Here is a 14,274-nt window from a genome sequence, read left to right as displayed (position 1 = left end):
CTCCACTCCATACACATCGTACACAAAGCTCCTCTCCATACACTTCATACACATGTAGATCTGCTCCGTACACCTTGTACACACACGGCTCTGCTACATCCACACTGTAAATCCCTCCTGACCTATCACATAAACTTCCCCTCATTCAGCACCATGACACCCAGCACAGCAGAGTCCTGCATACACTGAGGAGCTGATCATGTGACCCCTGACTCCTCCCCTCCATGTGACATCATCACAGGTCCTGGCAGCACAGAGCAGCCATATATCTATTGTGCGACTCTGCAGGTAGAGGTATGTGGTGATTCCCCATTACGGGGCGCAGGCAGCATTACCCCCTTCAGCACTGAGCACTATTTTGGGGCCTTCTCCACGGCTGTATATAAATTTCACCTAGGAGGAGCAGTTTGCAGAAGGGCCGGCATCAGTCTGTTACCAGGGCGGCTATAGCAGAGCAAGGGATTGGCTGTTATTGCCGACCTCTGCTGTACGGACAGACCCAGTGCAGGGTCCAGGACAACAGTGAGTACCTGATACTGGAGACCGGGAACATTTCAGCGATTTCCTCACACAGCGACTCATTCACACTCTGCAGACTATCTCCACCTGCTGTAGTAATGACTGCATGAATGGTCTCACACTGTCCGCAGTGGACAATAATTGGAGAGATCGGTGGTCGGAGAGGTTGGTTGTCGAAGAGGTTGGTTATTGGAGAGGTCTGTGGTCAGAGAGGTCTGAGTTTGGTGATCAAAGAGGTTGACAGTCAGAGAAGTTGGTTGTCAGAGAGGTCGGTGTTCGGAGAGGTTGAAGGTCAGAGAGGTTGGAGTTTGGTGGTCGAAGAGTTCGGCAGTCAGAGACGTTGACCATCGGAGAGGTCTGTGATCGAGAAGTCAGTGGTCAATGTGTACAACACAAAATAGTGGAGGCTCTATCTCACTCTATGCACCTTTAAATATAAGGTGTTGCGTTGTTTTAGATTTTTGCATTAATAATAGTGATTATGAAATCCAGTAATTTTAATACAATATTAAATTCACTGTTTATTTAGTTTTTATTTAATTCTACTGAAACACTGGGGGCTGCCATGGTGGATTTGCTTTGAGTAATGACAGTTTTCGGGCTCCGGCCTTATACTTAACACAGAAACAGCTTCTGCTGTGAACTGGACACTCCCTCTGGGCTGTCCAGATCACAACAGAGGGAGGAGATCACTGCCATTTTTGTAGAGCTCACAGCGTATGCTGTATGTTGCACTTTCCTGCTGTCATCCGTTTGGGTTGTGTGAGTACCGGTGCCGGGCCGCCGCTAAACTCTCTCCTCCACCCTCCGCCACTCTCTACCGGAGTGACATTTGGTATAAGCCGCATTTCATGAATCTGTCAAAAACATCTGAATAAGCAATAGTGAAGAAAACTCCAAAACGACTTAAAAAGTACTGCAAATCATATAGAAAATAAGATGCAAATACTAAAGCCACTAAAAAGGAACAAATTACTCCAGAAAGCTTAAGAAACAGCTATGATAAGGGCCCATGTCTTTCGGTGTACCTTAGATAAAATTGAGGAGACTCTCTCTTTTGGTGTTCCTCAGATGAAATTTCCACTATGGTAACCCCACAGGCCTCTCAGACAGCATGACATCCCACAACTCACCACACCGGCACTAGACCCAGTCTGTACTGTGAGAAGGTCCCTGGAAAAGCCCTTGAGGGGAGATATGCATCATCGAGGTTGATAGCCTCGGTGATGTAAGCTCAGAAGAAGGCTCCAGCATGATTAATGCTCAGATAGTTAATAGGGCATGTCTGGGCAAGGTTTACGAGCAGTCAGAGATATGGATGGGGATGAATGCTCACTTATCCTCTCCCTAATGTATGGTACAAGAGGTTTATGGAGACCATTAGGGTACCTTCACACTTAGCGATGCAGCAGCGATCCGACCAGCGATCTGACCTGGTCAGGATCGCTGCTGCATCGCTACATGGTCGCTGGTGAGCTGTCAAACAGGCAGATCTCACCAGCGACCAGTGAACAGCCCCCAGCCAGCAGCGACGTGCAAGCGACGTTGCGCTTGCACGGAGCCGCCGTCTGGAAGCTGCGGAGACTGGTAACTAAGGTAAACATCGGGTATGGTTACCCGATGTTTACATTAGTTACCAGCGTGAGCAGGGAGCAGGGAGCCGCGCACACTAAGCGCTGGCTCCTTGCTCTCCTAGCTACAGTACACATCGGGTTAATTAACCCGATGTGTAATGCAGCTACATGTGCAGAGAGCAGGGAGCCGCGCACACTGAGCGCTGGCTCCTTGCTCTCCTAGCTGCTGTACACATCGGGTTAATTAACCCGATGTGTACAGCAGCTACATGTGCAGAGAGCCGGAGCCGGCAGCACAGGCAGCGTGAGAGCTGCGGAGGCTGGTAACTAAGGTAAATATCGGGTAACCACCTTGGTTACCCGATGTTTATCTTGGATACAGCTTACCTCAGCTGTCAGACGCCGGCTCCTGCTCCCTGCTCGCTTCATTTGTCGCTCTCTTGCTGTCACACACAGCGATCTGTGTGTCACAGCAGGAGAGCGGCTTTGAAGAAAACGAACCAGGGCTGTGTGTAACGAGCAGCGATCTCGCAGCAGGGGCCAGATCGCTGCTCAGTGTCACACACAGCGAGATCGCTAATGAGGTCACTGCTGCGTCACAAAAAGCGTGACTCAGCAGCGATCTCGGCAGCGAGCTCGCTGTGTGTGAAGCACCCCTTAGTCTCATTCAGGTGTCTGCGTGCGAAGATATGCAGACCTCCAGCGGTGTTGCTCTTGTTAAAGAGCTAGACATTATCTTGAGTGGGCAGACCACGCAGCTATTAATGGACTTGTGTCATAGGTGACAGGTGACAGTCTTATGGTGTCCGGCTATAATATGTTATAGCATTTGGCTGCCTAAACTGCTCCCTGACCTTCTATTATTTCTGTCTTGACTTTCATCCCTTTCCCTTTTGGACCCTGTAGAGTTCCTAAGCCTTTCAGGTGCTTTTCATCAGCATTTCCCTTGGCGTCTTTATATTCCTTTGCTTCCTATTACTCGGTGCTGGTGATAGCTCTTATACCCTTAACAAGTCTTCAGTGCAAGCAGTTGGCTTGTATACATCTGGAGAATATTTGTGGTTGTTGCAGTTCATCTCCATGAGTCATCTGGTGATAAATTGCTCATTCACTTTCTCCCTGTTTGTTATTCCTGTGTCTTCTTTAGCTCCTAGTGGAGTTGATGAAGAGCTCATCCCATCTGCTCCCTACATTGGGCCTACTTCAGAGTCTGGTATCCAGCTCGGCGCATAAGTGCGGAACTAATCTAGGGTGGTGAGGAAAGCCAGGGCCCAGCGGTAGGCTTGATAAGGGATCACCATCTCTCCCATTTCCTAGACACAGTTTTTCACTTACTTTTCGCCGTTCGCTTGGTATTTCCCCATACTTAGAATGACATAAGGGCTATTTTTCTTTGGTTGTTGTGGGGTTTTTTTTTTTTCCATGGATCCAGTCACTTTTCTGGCTGAGCATCTTCAGGGTCTGTCCCTGGAAGTAGGAGACTTAAAGTTCACTGCTCAGCAGCAAAAGTGGTCGCAGAATACAGATATTGGAGATTCTGCAGGTAGGCAGGCCCACCCAGAGCCCGAGATTATTCTCCCAGATAGGTTTGCAGGTGGTAGAGACACATTCTTGGTGTTCAAGGAGGCCTGCAGATTGTACTTTAGGCTTTGGCCTTACTCCTCTAGTGATGAGGAGCAGCGATTGGGGATTGTGATCTGGCTGTTACAGGAGGATGCACAGTCTTGGGCTCTCTCTTTGCCAAGTGGCTCTGGTTGCCTCCAGGTGGTGGATGGAGTTTTTGAGGTCTCGGGTCTCATGTTATGATGATCCTGACCGAGTTTCTTTGGCAGAGTCCAAGCTGTGTCGCCTCTAGCAGGGGAGTTGGTCGGCTTAGACTTATTGCTCTGAATTACGTAGATGGACAACTGATACCAAGTGGAATGACCCGGCCCTTAGAAGCCAATTTTGACAGGGACTTTCAGAGAGGTTGAAGGATGCCTTGGTGATTTATGAAAACGTTGAGACCTTGGAGGCTGCCATGTCCTTGGATATACGTGTGTATAGACACCTCCGAGATACAATGGTTAGACAACTTTTCCTGGAGACCCTACCTCCAGGCAGCACTTCATTGTTGGGGTGAGGGGGGGAATCTATGGGGGAACCATCACTCATGGGTTTGAAAGAGACCATGCAGTTAGGGGGAATCACAACTTCACGTTTCCACTTAGATCCACCATAAAAAAGGAGTTTGTTTTTTTGTTTGAAAATGGTTATTTTATTGGAGCCTGCCCCTCGATTCCTAAGCAAACAGAAATATCTGGGGCTCGACTGACCCTTGGTGGTGTAGGGGTGGACAATCGGAGTGTGGGTTTGTCTTGTACATGTAATTCTCGGTTTGTCCTGACAGCAGAGGTGGCGCTAGAGAGTAGGACTGAGAACATTTCCGTTTTCCTAGGCAGTGGGGCAGGAGTCAGCATGGTGGATGGTCTGTGTGTAAAGACTCATGGGCTTACCTGCAGTATGTTGGCTAACCCCAATCCATCTATGCCATTGACTCAGAGCCGCTTGCTCAGGGATTCCTGACACAGATTTACATGATATAATCCTGAGGGTAGGACCCATGCATTTTTTTTATTTTTTTTATTTCAATAAATTTTTCTTAAGATTTTACATAATACAGGTTATACACCGCAACAAATATGTGGACAGTTGAAAAATTTGTCCTATAACAGCAGGACAATAAAATTCAAAGTAAAAACAGATAACAGCTGAAAATTCTGCATAGTAGGGTTAGGGCATACAATTTGCAACATAGGAAGCAACGGTAGGGATGATGGGTAATAAGATAACAGGTCTACCAATCAGGACTGGAAGGACGAGAATTTGGACACCACCCAGGGGGACCAACAATTTCTTATTTTATTTTTGGTAAACAGATCTGAGGTCAGAAGGAGCTCGTATTGGTAATGTTTATTGATTTTTTTGGATAATTTCCAATTTAGAGGGGATAGTTATTTCTCTCCAGTGGTCTGCCAGACACATACGTGCTGCTATTAGAATGTGTGATACAATTGGTCTCAAATCGCCAGGGAATATATGTAAACCGATCCCCAAAACCGGTAGCGGACCGCTCAAACTTCCAGCCAGGCCTGTAACTGAGGTAATAATGTTAGACACTTCTTCCCAAAAAGGCCGGATGAACGGAAAATCCCACCACACGTGCCCTAGGGAACCAACACCTGAGCAGCCTTTCCAGCAGGATTGGGGATAGGAACCACGGAATTTGGAAATCTTCAGCGGGGTGTAGTACCAGTCAAAGGGAACTTTCTTAAGCTGCTCAAGATTGATACAGGAGGAATATTTCTGCAGGTCGCTAGAAGCGGACCACCATTGTTCTGGGGTTGAGGAGAAAGCAAGAGCCCCTTCCCAGCGCCTCATATACGCTTGTTTAGGACCATTACCGGGGGAATGAAACACTTTATATGCTACCGAGAGGCTGTGTTTTTGAGAGGAGGAATAACTAAAAAACATATGTATTGGCGAGCAAACAGCATTATGGCAGGATAAAAGGGAAATACACATGAATTTAAATAATGACGAATTTGCAGATACTGGTAGAAGTTATTTCTGTGAAGGCCAAATTCATCCATTAGGACAGAGAAAGGTTTCAACTCCTGAATTAAGAGGATATCTTTCATGACCATAATACCATTCCTCACCCAATTGCCTAACATGAGGCCATCCACATGAAGCTCCAAGGCTTTAATAGAGATAGACTCAAATTTAATCACCTGACGAGCAGAGACCAGATCAGACCAGTAAGAAAATGCCACTTTCATTGTCTGCAGGGGAAGAGAGTACTCGCGCCTCCAGTAGAAATCTCAAAGTCCCATGCGGGGCCAAGTATTTCTCCACAAGCACCCATTTGTGAGTACTAGAATCATCATACCACTCCCTTAACGCCTCTAGAACTGCTGCTTTATGGTACAAATAAAAATTTGGGACCCCCAGACCACCATGTCAATAACTATAAAATAAGGTAGACATACCAACCCTAGGTTTCTTTCCTGCCCAAATAAATCTGCTCACAATTGACTGCAGGAGAGAGAGAAACCTCTTGGGGAACCTCAAGGGAAGACAGCGGAATAAATAAATAATTTTTGGTAGGAACATCATCTTAACTATCTGAATGCGTGCCATCGAGAAAAGGGGTAAATGTATTTGATTGTCTATGTCCTTTCGAATGGAATCAAGCAGAGTATTAAAATTCTGTTTGACAATATTGGAAAGTTTATAAATCCTTAGCCCTAGGTACTAAAAGCCGTCCTGGGCCCAAGTATACGGGACAAGTGAGGAGATTCTCTCTCTAACTGATGGTGGAACATTAACTGAGAAGAGACCGATTTTCTTTCGTTTAGCTTGTAATATGAAATCTTAGAAAATTCAAGGAGAGCGTTTTTGATCCCTATCAATGATCTTTCACTATCAGTGCAAGAGAGTATTACATCGTCTGCATATAAACCGATCTTATGTTCTACAGGGCCTATTTTAACTCCAGAGATTTCCAAGTTGAGCCTAATGGACTCAGCCAGGGGCTCCATGACTAATGCAAAAATTATAGGAGAAAGGGGGCAACCCTGGCGGGTCCCATTAGTCAGGTCAAATCTATCAGAATAGAAGCCTGCTGCACAGACCGAAGCATTTGTTTTTTTGTATAAGGCCATAATAGCACCCTTTATATTACCAGAGAAACCAAATGTGTCCAAAACGGCATCCACATAGCCCCAGCGTACCCTATCAAACGCTTTTTCCGCATCTAGAGACAGGAATACACCGAGGGTACCACTGGATTCAAGAAAATCCATCAAATCAATCACTCTTCTAGTGCCATCTCTAGCCTGCCTCCCTGGGACAAATCCCACTTGGTCAGGGAAGACCAGGGCCGGCAAAACTGAGAGCAGTCTATTAGCCCAGACTTTTGCATAGAACTTCACATCACATTTCAAAAGAGAGATAGGTCTGAAGTTACCAGGAGAGGTTGGAGGCTTTCCCGGTTTAGGAATAGTAGTGATTGTCGCAGCCAAGCTTTCAGATTGGATATCAGATGAGTCCCTCCATAGTGAGAATGTTCTAACCAAAAATGGAGCCAAGATGTGCGCAAACTGGCGGTAGTAAGAATCAGAAAAACCATCTGGCCCGAGGGCAGAAAGTCTCTTAGAGGAATTAATAACCCAAACTACTTCCTCCTCAGTAAGGGGGGCATTAAGAGCAGCCAGAGCCGTGGGGGAAAGTTTTGGCAAATTTAGTTTAGCAAGGAAAGAAGAAATTTCACCCTTCGTGGGCTGGTGTGCTTTAGGATCTGACTTGAGATTATATAGTTGGGAATAGTATTCTTTAAACTCACTAGCTATATGAGTAGGGTTTAAAACTTTGGACCCGTCGTGCTTAATCAAAAAGGGAATGGCCATCCGAGCCTCCCTTTTCTTCACACGACTTGCTAGGACCCTACCATCTCTATCACCGAAGCTATAGAATTTGGAGTTTAGATAAAATATCATTAAATGCTTTTAACCTTTTCCTTTTCTCCATTGCTGCAATTTTGATGAGGACACCTCTACCAAAGGCCTTATGGGCCGCCCAAAGAGTTTAATCCGAGACCATTTGATTATCATTAACCCCTTCACGACCATGGATGAATCTATCCGTCATGGATCGTGTGCCGTTAAGCCCCGCCCCCTACCGTGGGCAGGGTGCGGCGTCGGCGCACATATCAGCTGTTTTCAACAGCTGACATGTGTGCCTGCATGTTACAAGTGGAATCGCATTCCACCCGTAACATTAACCCCTTACATCTCGCTGCCAAAGTCTGGCAGCGAGATGTATATACGCGCGGTGAAGATTTTCACTTACCGCCGCCCCCACCGGAAGTCACTGGAGTGATCACGTGACTTTCGGTGGTTGCCATGGTAGCACAAGGTCATGTGATGATGCCTGCAGCTATGACGTTTCACTTTCGTTTTCACTCGGCCTGGAGGCCAGTGAAGCAGGAAGTGACCGTATCTGCTGTTTACAGCTGTATAGAAGGGGAGCAAAAAACAAAAACCCAAAAACAGAAAGTGCCCTGGGGCTGAAGGGGTTAATAGCAAAAAAATCTTTTAATTGCCGAGCGATTTCATCTCTGGTATCTTGGTTAGAGAGGATATAATCAGTTTCCATTTGGAAGGAGACCGGTTAGGACCCTCGTCTGAAATTGTTAACATAACGGGCGCGTGGTCTGACCACGTAATGGGGCCAATGTTAATCTGGTCACAACCCAACAGTACCGAATCATCTACTAAGATATAATCTATTCTAGAGTAGGTATTAAACCTTAGGGAGTGAAAAGAGTAGTCTCTCTCTCCTGCATGAGCATATCACCATATATCACGAAAACGAAACTCGCGGATCAGGTGGCCCATGTCTTTTCTGGCCGGGGCCTGGTGGGAACAATCTAGGGATTTACACATAGGGACATTAAAGTCTCTGCATATCGCCGAGGAACCCTTTGCCACTCCCCTAAAAGTCTCCAAAAATGTACGTATGAATTTAAATTGGCCCACATTGGGAGCGTACACTGAAGCAATAGTAAATTGCACATTTTTTAGTATACCAATTAAAATGACATATCTCCCCTCAATGTCCCCCACCACCCTTTCAAGCTGGAAGGCTACAGAGCTGTAATGAGGATTCCCACACCCGCCCTTTTGTGGACATTATTGGCAAAAAACTGATGAGGATAATTAACATTTTTCATTCTACCATTATCCTGGGCTAATAAATGTGATTCTTGAATGCACAAAACATCACTACTCGCCTTCCTTGCCTCCTTCCAGACCCATTACCTTTTATGGAGAATTTAATCCCTTTACATTTAGAGACAATACCTTTAAACCCATGGTATGTAAGGCCAGAAGTGTCTGTGATAGCCGAGAATCTGCTTCCTTTGGAGTATTAACCCTGCAGAAAGAAATGGTACATACAGGCAAGATCTATCAACAAATAACATGACATAACAATTAAAGAAAAACTGAGAAACAAGTTGCTCCTCACATAACATGACGGAGCTACACAAGGACTGACAAGCAGTCAAAACAGTAAGAGCAAAACCTATTCTATATATATAACATTTATGGCCCCAACGGTTCAAACAAATCCTTTTTTGAAAACAGAGAAAAATTGTCCTGGATAATTTTCCCTTGATAATTACTGGAGGTGACTTTAATACGGTACATAGGATAGAGGAAGATAGAAGGAGTCAGGGTAGGAACCCCCAGAGAGAGGAGAATGCACTCCTCTCTACTTAACCAGACTGGGCTGAGGGATGTCTGGCGCTGGCTGCATCCTGATGCTAGAGAATTTACTCACTTTTCCCATGTCCACCAGTCCTGGTCAAGAATTGACTACCTCCTGACCTCTGAGAGTCTATTAAACAGGCTGAAGTCGGTCGAAATTTTTGATCTGGTTATATCAGATCATGCCCCAGTGGGTATGGAACTGACGGACAGGGTGGTCAGGGGAACAGACTTTATATGGAGGTTTCCAGCCTTCCTGACAAAGGACGAGAGATTCAATGACAAATTGCGCTGCTGGTGGGATGAGTTTGTATCTGAAAACAGAGAACACGTAGATGAAACTGCTCTGTTTTGGAACACGGCAAAGACGGTGCTGAGAGGCAGAATTTTAATGTAAGTCTCTTTCCTTAAGAAAAAAGTGAAGATGGGGTATTCTGAATCGAGTGCAAAACTCAAACATGCCTATACAGAGTTCCTGCAGAACCTCACAACTCAAAACAGAGAACATTGGAAACTGACCAAACAAGAGTTTGAGACGTGTATAGACAGGAGGGAGCAGGTGTATAGATCTAGGTAAGAGGTCGAATTACTTAGATACGGCAACAAAGCGGGTAAGCTTCTGGCGAAATTGGCAAAAGGGACGTTTACAAGTATCACCCATAGTCAGAATAAAAGATGGACAAGGAAAGGTAACATCTGATCCCAAAAAATAAATTCCACTCTACAAAATTTTTATAAAGATCTATACAAACGCTCACACACAAATACGACAGAGGGTAGAGCCTTCCTCCAAAGCTTATCTCTCCCTAAACTCACGCAGGAGCAGCAGGATGTAATTAATGCAGACATAACGGAAGAAGAGGTGAAGCAAACTATAAGTCATCTTCAAAATGGAAAGGCACCCGGTCCGGATGGGTATAGTGGGGAGTTTTACAAAGCACTCAAGGAACAGGTTTCCCCGGTATTGACTACTTACTACAACAACATTTTGACAACAGGAGATATTCCAGGTAGATCCAGGGAGACATATATCAAAGTAATTCCAAAGCATGGCAAAAACCCCTTGGAGGCTGGTTCCTATAGACCTATTTCACTTATTGACTTAGACCAAAAGATTATATCCAAAATAATGGCCGACCGCTTAGCAATGGTGCTTCCCCAACTGGTGAAGCCAGCTCAGGTGGGATTTTTTAAGGGAAGAGCTGCAGTTAAAAACATAAGAAAAGTCTTGACAGTGCTGGACAAGGTAGGACGACAGCAGCATTTAGGAGACAGACCAGCCCTCCTAACTCTTGATGCAGAGAAAGCATTTGATAACGTTAGTTGAGAGTGGCTGGGGGCGACGTTGGACTCGTTCAATTTAAAAGGCAAATTTAGAACATTTTTGGATGAGGTCTACAATAGCCCTACAGCTAGAGTACACACACCAGGATTTCTCTCTGATTCTTTTCACTTGCACAAGGGGACCAGACAGGGATGTCCAATGTCACCACTGCTGTTCCATGGCCACTTCAACCTGGCCATGGAACCCTTTGCTAGATTTATGGAGGAGTGAGATCTATTTGACGGAATCAGAGTAGGCAAAGATAAAGTTAAAATTGCTCTATTTGCAGATGACGTCATACTTTTTTTGTCAAGACCACTAGAGCAGCTGAGGAAGATCTTTGACTTTATTCAGAAATTCCGTGAATATTCGGGGTACAGGATTAACATCAACAAAAGTGAACTTCTAGAATTAGGAGACAAAATACCTCAGGAGCAATGGGTCAAGCTAGGTCTGGACCTATGTGTCTCAAAGTCATACATAACGTATTTGGGGTTAAAGATAGGGAGGAGACCAGATCAACTCTATTCACTTAACTACACCCCCCTTATAGGTAAAATATTGGGGGAACTGCAGCGGTGGCATCACTTACTAATATCTCTTTTGGGTAGATGTCCCCTGGTTAAAATGGTTAGCTTTGCCAGGCTCATATACCCCTTGCAAACCCTGCCCTTGATTTTAAAACATTTAGACATAATTTAGACTGAAGAAGGCCTTTACACATTTTATTTGGACAGGTAAAAGACCCAGAATTGGACTAGAAAAACTGATGCTACTGAGAGGTGAAGGCGGGGTTAATTTTCCAAATATACGTGCTTATAATATCGCCTCTTTATTTAGACATGTAGTGGACTGGATACACGACACTAGTTGCTACTGAAACACCCATCTAGAACGACAGTTAGCCGCCCCTTGGAACCTGACCGCTCTTATCCACACAAGACAAGCTAAACTACCATAGATAGTGAGATCCCCCTTTTTTACTAAGGGACACCATAGTATGTTGGAAGATAGTGAGGAAGGCCTATCAGCTTCCCTTTCTGGTTTCCAAACATATGCCAATATTTGGTCATCCCGAATTCCCCCAGGGAGCTGAAATTAAGAGGGCCATTGATCAGAGCTGTGATCAGTTGCAAACAGCGGGGTCCATTATGTGCCGGGAAGAAAAACGGTGGATGTCTCCACAAGAGATTAGGGACAAATTCAAGATACACGGGAAACATTTCATACAGGTCCTGCAGCTTCATTCTTTTTGTCAGTCCAGACTCAGAAAGTTGGAGAGGGAATCTGTCTCTCATGCCTTAGATAATAGTATAGGCCCGCGCACCCAAATGGCGAGTATCACCTCATTGTACAGCACCATGAGGCACAAATTTGTTAAATTAAAACAGAGCAAAATGTTCAGAACATGGGAGAGGTCGACAGGAGATGAGGAGATAGCGAAGACAATATTACAAGGGTGGGAACGGGTGAGAAAACCCATCTTGTGTGAGAGATGGAGGGAGACTTATTTCAAGCTCATGCACACAGCGCTGTATGGCTTTAACATTCCGCCTTCACATAGCTGCCCTGGCCGGATTACAGCGTGTCCTAAGTGTGGGGTGCCCTTTACGAATCTGTGGCATGGGGTGTGGGAGTGCACAGAAGTAACAACATATTTGTCACGCTGTACTCTAAGATGTACAATAGCAGTACAGCGCAGTAATGTGGGACTGAGAGGATTCCTGAAACTATCTGAGAAGGTAGTTAGCTGGTAAACCACTAGGAGGCGTAAAAGTGGAGGAAACGTATGAGCAGGGAATTCCCTAGCAGAGGTAATACTAGTCAAGCCCACCAGATGGCAGTAGAATCGTCAGAAAGCCGTGTCACAACATGAGGTCTTGTAAGTACACAAGGGCAAAGTCTAAACGTAGTCAGATAATAGGCAAATAGTCAGTAGCCGGGAAATCAGAGCCTAGAAGTGAGGGGGAGTGGGAAGACAAGACAGAATAAAGGTAAACAGATAAGGAACGAACAGGGAGACAGCGGGAGAGACACTGATGGAAACAGACAACAGAGGAGGTTAACAGGTCAGGTGAACACGGAGGTCAGGAGGGGGCAGGGCAGACAACAGGTCACTCAAGAGCAGAACACAGCAGAGCCAGAAGTATCATTGGCGAAGTCCAAGAGAAACAGTGCCCTAATAAAGCAGCCTGACCTCCAGAACGAGGCAGAAAGGATTAACCCCTAACGTGACTTGCATCAGAAGTGAAACTTAAAAAAAAGGCTCAGCTCCAGCTGAGCCAGGAGTCAATCATGACAATATTGGAAGCGAGTAAGGGAGCAGATTCAAGGATGTTGGGGAACAAAACTTCCACAAACACCACAGGCTCTGCTCTTCCACCAATTACGCCCCCCCGAATCTGAATCTCAGAGTATGGTAGACAAAGTAAAGATTCCTAGAAACATCCACACATTTTTAGTGGTGGCTCTTCCGGCTTTGTTTAGTGAGTGGCTTAAACCAAACACTCCATCGATGGGAGCAATAATATCTCAAATTAAACATCTCTTGGGACTGGAACTGATAGAAGCAGAAAGGAGTAAAGAAAAGGTCAGCAGGAAAAGTTTTTCCGCTGTGGAAAAAATTAATTGGTTTTCATTATAGTCCTCAGGAAATCCTGAAAATAATTAGCTCTTTCCGCCATACAGAATGGTATTGTCTGGAAGACCTGGGAGGGACGTTGGGGGTTTTGGGACCATCATTAGACACTTAGCATGTACCATATGGAGATGCTAGTCGACACCATAGCAAGAACATAATTGTGGAAGGGTTCACACTCACATTCTTATTCTTTTGTGATACTACCTTTTATTTTTTCTACCTATGCAAGGTTTACAGTTCCAGTTGCATTGACGAACAAATCAATCTCGTGTATGCTGCTGTTTACTATTTGACCATGGAATTGACTGTTTAATTTTTTTGTTATGTTTAAAAATTTGAATAAAAATGATGTTTAAAAAAAACCAAAAACAGTAAGGCTATGTGCGCACTAGGCGTTTTTTTCACGCTGCGTTTTTATGTGCGTTTTTGTCTAAAAAACGCACCCGCGGCTAAAAAAACGCGGCAAAAACGCATGCGTTTTTGCCGCGATTTGGTGCGTTTTTTGCTGCGTTTTTGCTCACTGCGTTTTTAATCAGTGCACAATGCCATTAAAGATTGTTGATGAAAAAAAAAAAAAAAAAAGGTCTGATGTCATTTCCTTCTTCAAAATGTTCATTGTATGCAGGAGAGCAGACAGCAGCTGCAGAACTACAAGTCTCAGCATCCTCCATTCACTAGTGTATGCAGGAGAGCAGACAGCAGCTGCAGAACTACAAGGCTCAGCAGCCTCCATCCAGGACTGTATGCAGTTTTTTGCCCAAAAAGAAAAAAAAATGACATGGGCTTCGCCATATTTTTGTATGCTAGCCGGGTACAGCAGGCAGATACGGGCTGCCCCCAACCCCCAGCTGCCTATTTGTACCCGGCTGGGAACCAAAAATATAGAGAAGCCCTTTTTTTTTA

At 45.1% G+C, this 14,274-nt stretch overlaps 1 protein-coding gene across 1 annotated transcript in view; it reads left to right on the top strand.

Annotated features, from left to right (window-relative positions):
• Positions 1-252: 252 nt before the first annotated feature.
• The window catches only part of LOC142312375 (oocyte zinc finger protein XlCOF8.4-like), a 43,761-nt gene continuing 29,739 nt past the window's right edge, over positions 253-14,274 (top strand). The window contains exon 1 of the mRNA XM_075351315.1: positions 253-294. The gene's annotated coding sequence lies outside the window, so the exon portion shown is untranslated. The remainder of the gene's footprint in view (positions 295-14,274) is intronic.

The sequence above is a fragment of the Anomaloglossus baeobatrachus genome, chromosome 5 (assembly GCF_048569485.1).
Source record: "Anomaloglossus baeobatrachus isolate aAnoBae1 chromosome 5, aAnoBae1.hap1, whole genome shotgun sequence".
Taxonomy (NCBI): Eukaryota; Metazoa; Chordata; class Amphibia; order Anura; family Aromobatidae; genus Anomaloglossus; species Anomaloglossus baeobatrachus.
This window is presented reverse-complemented; position numbering and strand designations above follow the sequence as displayed.